The sequence below is a fragment of the Mauremys mutica genome, chromosome 13 (genome assembly GCF_020497125.1).
Source record: "Mauremys mutica isolate MM-2020 ecotype Southern chromosome 13, ASM2049712v1, whole genome shotgun sequence".
NCBI classification, from domain to species: Eukaryota; Metazoa; Chordata; order Testudines; family Geoemydidae; genus Mauremys; species Mauremys mutica.
The window spans coordinates 29,173,743-29,179,635 of NC_059084.1; positions in this window are offsets into that span (position 1 = coordinate 29,173,743).

A 5,893-nucleotide genomic window follows, 5' to 3' on the forward strand; every position below is an offset into this window, starting at 1 on the left:
GGCTAAGAATTTAGGAACTGATTAGATGGATAATGAGGGCATCTAGATTGACAGCAGTAAGGACTGGGGGGAAGTTTGGGTGGTATATAAGACTTCAGGACATAAGGCAATCACTAACTGATGTGGTTTAGGAAGAAACTTTCCCTTTGGATAGAAATGCTCATTAGGGTGTTCTTATACCTTTCTTAGAAGCATCTGTTACTGGCCATTGTCAGAGATGGGAAACTATGTTAGAGAAACCATCCTGAGATGCCTTAAAAGGGACTGATGTTCAGAAAATGCAGCACTTCCACCCTGTGAAAAGCAGGCTCCCCAAAATGGAGATCTCCCTGGTCACTCCATTACAGACCTAAAAGTCGCAATATTACAACAAAAAAACTTCAGCAGTCTCTCGTTGGAGGCTGTTTTTGAATTGGAATTAATTTGCAAAACGGACATCATTAAATTAGGCTTGAATAAAGACTGGGAGTGGATGGGTCATTACACAAGGTAAAACTATTTCCCCATGTTTATTTCCCCCCCTACTGTTCCTCACACCTTTTTGTCAACTGCTGCAAACGGGCCATTTTGATTACGACTACAAAAAGTTTTTTTCTCTCCTGCTGGTAATAACTCACCTAATTGATCACTCTCGTTAGAGTGTGTATGGTAACATCCATTGTTTCATGTTCTCTGTGTATATATCTTCCTACTATATTTTCCACTGCATGCATCCAATGATTTGGGCTGTAGCCCACAAAAGCTTATGCTCAAATAAATTTGTTAGTCTTTAAGGTGCCACAAGTACTCCTGTTCTTTTTGCCAATACCTCTAGTTACTCTTGCAAATCATGCAGCACAAAAATGTATGAGCTGAAACTAGCTCTAGGGGGATCTTCCACAACAAGGAATGAAAAGAGAACAGAGGAGGAGCTGTAAAAACCGAGCATGGGCCTGTTCCTTTCAGATTGTTCTCTACTACATACCAACCAGCCCTGTTGCTAGGGCACTGACACCGGGGGCGGGCAAATGGCATGACAGGCAGGGCAGATGCACGTGCTTTCAGAAGTTCACGTACTTAGTGAAAAACATAATCTCAGTCAGAAACTTTTATTTTTATGAACTAAGAAAACATAAGATACATATTGATGTGATTGTTCAGCATAACAAATATTCAAACTTTCAAAAACTTTAGAGATTTGGAAATATAAAAATATAATCTTAACATGAAAGTGCTGTGTAATGAAAAGACTGCCCCTGAAACAAAAGTTGAAGTCTTCTTGGATAACGGCATCTGAATTTTTCCACAAAGCCAGTTTTGTCAATTTGTCATCAAATCATTTTCATATTACTGGAGAATTAGGGTTCTCCTTCTTTCATGGGCCATACTCATACTTTGGTGTGATAAAATCATTTTCAAACAAGAAAAGGCATTCTCACAAGCTGCAGCTGATGCTCCAAACAACAAGACCATGATAGACATTTCAGAAATACATGGGAAAGCCTCCTTTAATTCCTTCATGGTACCTAGAACTTCTTCATATTCTTTGCAATTCCTCTTATCTATCAGTGGTTTAAATACACCCATTTTGACTTTCATCTTCTTAATATCTAATCCAAGCAAGTCCATCAAAGCACACAGTTATTCCAATTTCAAGAAGTCTGGAGAGCTTGTGGAATAGATTTCTGACAAGCTTTTGTATAACTTGGAGTTCTCAGAAAAAAGTCGTATGCAATTCACCGCTGGTTTCATCAATCAGTTCTTGATACGTCTTGGCCACTGATGCTCATTTACACTTTAGAATCCAGGTCAGTGATCTTGACTATGGAATCTTGAAATTTTGGGGCAATAACTTGGCTCTTTTGGTGGCACATCTTAAAGTTGATGCTTCATCACATGCATCTTCCAAAAGAAAGTGCTTAGATGAAACCTCAAAAAAACCCAAGAACTTCAAGCATCTTTCTCTTTTGTTGAAATTCAGGCAACAGAAATGAATTCAGCTCAGTTAGCAAGGTGCATTAGCTCCTTTTGAAGGTAATTGTTCACAGGAGCAAACACTTTCCAAATCATTTTCACAACCTCAGCTAAGAACAAGAATTTGGATAATTCTGTAACTTCCAACAGCCCTCCTGCTTCAGTGAACAGATCACCAGACCCATTCACAATATTAGACAGAATACTCTGAATTCTTCCAAATTCTTGAGGATTATTTCCAAGGGTTTCAGGTGGCCAGTCCACCTTGTTTCTATGAGACCTGGTCTACACCACAGCGTTAGGTCAACAAAAGTCACCTTACATCGACCTAATTATGTCACTGTACACACTACAGCTTTGCTCCCACTGATATAAGTGCCCTACTACACCGACATCATAACTCCACCTCCACGAGAGGCATAGGGCTTATGTGGGTGTGGTTAGGGCAACGCAGTGTCCCTGTAGACACTGGGTTACTTACATCTATGGCTATCATGCTTGTCAATTAAGGAAGCCAGCTTCCCGCTCCTCAGCCAGGCTGCTGCTCAGTCTCCACTCCTAGCTGGGCTGTCACCCAGACTCCCAGCTCAGGCTGCTGCCTGGGCTCCCCAGAGGGGGCCCTGCTGCCCCCTAGGGCCACTGGGAGCATGGCTGCACTCAGCAGGGAGCTCCACGCCCGGAGTCTGGTCGGCTGCCCTGTTCCTGGCAGGGAGCTGAGAAGCTGGTGTGGCTCTTCCATTCCCAGCGGGGATCAGGGAGCTGAGAGGGCAGGGAGCGGGGATCCAGGTTATTGGCATGCGGAGCTGAGACCCCTGGCTCTCAGCCCCCCACACTGCCCCTCTTAAGTCAATGCAAGTTCTCCTGGTGAAGACATGCACCACCGATATATGAAGGGCAGTGTGGACATGAACCACCACAGTAATTGCTGTGGTGGCTGTAAGTCGGCCTAATATAAGTTGTGCCAACCTAAGTTTATAATATCAATTATTTCATTCTGAAATTCAGCAGAGATGTGCTTTGCTTTTTTCATAATGGCTTTCAGAGCATCCTTGAATTTTGGCTCTTGGCCTGCAGTAAACTTAAATAGGTTGATGAAAATTCCTGATGAATTTTTCAGAGTAAAATCCATTTCCTTGAAGTCTATGATACCTTGATCTCTTCTCAGAGGCAACTCATTTATCCAGTTTGCTGTGATCACTTTCACCAAGGTTTTTAAGTAGTATTGGTGTTTTTCAATTTGTAAGGATGACACAAAAGCAGAAATTGTGACATCTGAAAAAGGAAGTCATGCTAACATAAATTAAATTCATAACTCATTAATGTTGTTGAGCAAATAAATAATCTGGAATCATAAAATTAGCAAAAAAATTTATGCTGGATCTACCACAGCAAGCTTTTGAGTTTTCCTCAAGATAGAGGACTTAGTACCACTGAGTTTATTTGCTGCTTCTTCTGGTTGCAAGTTGCCAGAGAGCAGACAGTGATTCTCTGAAATGCATCTGTTATTTGGCATTATCCATCAAATCAATCCTGACACTGACACTCAGTCAGTAGCTTATTCATGATCAGTTTGTTGTATTTGATATTCTCCCTTCAAAACGTGAAGCTTTGATTGAATGTGCTAGTCACATGGTATACGTCTGTACCCTGATGGAACAGGCATCACTTGAGAGTCAGATTTACAGTGGAACACTCATGAGGATCAATCTGAATTTCACTTCATGCAGATGTTTTCCAGTCCTTGTTTAATGTTTGATTTTTCCAGTGAGCCTCGCTGCCAACTACCATATTTTCTGGAATATTTTGGGGAGGGGAACACAATCAACACAGAATGAGCTGTATTACAGATTGTAACAAATATCCACATCAAATGTATTGTATTTGCTGCCCCTTTGGCCCAGGCTATTAGCAAATATCTGAGACCTTGCCAGATTGTTTCCACTGGAAGGAGAAACAGATTATGAGTCAGGTTGTTCTTTGGTGCAATACAGTTTATTTACAAAGAAAGGACACAAAGTGTCTTTTCCCTGAACATGGTAGAGACAAACAACATCAGGCAGTTCCTTGCTCCCAATTTCCAAGCCTTCTTCAGTCAGTTCTGTGCCCCTAGAAGCCCTGACTCTCGGCTCACGGCTCCCTCTCAGGTTCAAGCTAATGACTGCTTCTCTCCCTATCTGTTGGCTTTCTGCCTCTCACACGCAGCTTTCCAAACAATCCCTTAGCACCCGCATTTGCAGTCAGGGAACCCTCAGCCCACATGCTTTAGCTTCTGAACAGTCCTTGCCATGCAGCCCATTGCCTTGGGTGGTGGCTTCTATTGTTTCTAGATATCACGATACATAAAAGGCCTTAATTGTTCCTTCCATTGAGCCTGAAAAAAGACTGCTTTTGTCTAGAGATCAAAAACATTCTTGATGGTAGCCATTAGCACCTTCCAGGAGAACATGTTGTTTGCCCAGTTCCAGGAGTGACAAATATTTTTCTGTCATTAACATTCCCCTGTAGCCAAGGCTAAAGGTATCAGGTATAGAGAGGGGAAATATAAATATTAATGAATGTAACATAGGGCCTACAAGGCCTCAGGCCTGTAAAATATTTAGCTTAGCCAAATTAGGCTTTAGGATAAATTTGCATAAGTAAATTAATAATAAACCTGCTGAGCTTGTGTCTATATCTGTGATATGCTGATGTTTTGAAAATAACTTCTGAGTTTGCATAATATTGTCTACCAGAGATCAGCAGACACCACAAGATGACTGTTGGTAGCCCGGATGAAATGTTAGAGACTTCCTTAAGGGGAACTAATGAGGTAGCCTATGAGAAATGGGGCACCCCAGAAGTAGTGGGGTGTGGATGTTCAGATAAGGAAAAAGGGTTAAAACTTTCATAAATATGTATGAACCCCAGTGGGCATTAGCTTAATACCTTATAAAAGCTGTATCATGGCCTGTGTGTCTTGGGAGGGGGAGGGGAGACATCAGTATGAAACTGGGTTTTTCTGCAAGGCGTGATGTGAGTAATGCAAATATTATGCATTCTGAATTGGTCTCTCTCCTTTACCAGATTGCAGTGTGCATATTGTTTGGTTGGTTTATAGAAGTAATTATTACAGAAAGAGCACCGTGTAATCTCTGTTGTGCACCAAGGGGTCCCCCTTCTATTGATAACCTCTCTACTGTAGTTGATCTTGGGGGCTGAAGTCTCACAGACTAAACTAGGTGTAAACCCTCAGCTTGGGGTGGGTAACTGGTGAAAGTAACCCTTAACTATAGATCAGGCTATACCCCAGTCCTCCCCAAAAGGCTGCCCCTCCAAAATGGGAGAGTAGAAGAAAGCCTCAGAAGTGGACATCTCTGTCCAAGAAAAGCTACTTGAGGCAGTCACTGCAGTACATACAATGGGCAGTGACTTAACAGAGAGGTCATTGCTCCTAGCTACCAAACACGATGCTTGATAGCCATGAAATGCAGCTCATGCTGTGGTTGGCAAATTCTCACGAATAGTCATTTCTGTATAGTCACTGTGCAGAGCAAAGGCTACAGCACTTTACTCCACCTATCTGATCATCACCTGCAATAGCCACTAACTGCTATCTGTTCCTATATTTATTAAACCGCTCAGCTCTGATCCCCATTCAGGATTTTCATGGTGTTCTATTAACTGTGGTGATAATTAGCGCTCCAGCTGTGGGCCTGGAGAAGGTTCTGTACTTTCAATGTAACACTTTCTGGTAATGAGATATTTATTAATGCTCATTTCTTCTTAAACAAAACACACCAAACCCGATCTCTTATCGCTCTCTTGGTGTTTAAGTTATGAGTAACACAGGAAGCTATTAGCCCAGGAGACAGTAAATACACCCTGCTCAGCAGCCTGTTGGAGTGGGAGGTGCAACGATAAAACCAAGATAGATCTAATCATCCCTGTGTACACAAGGCTT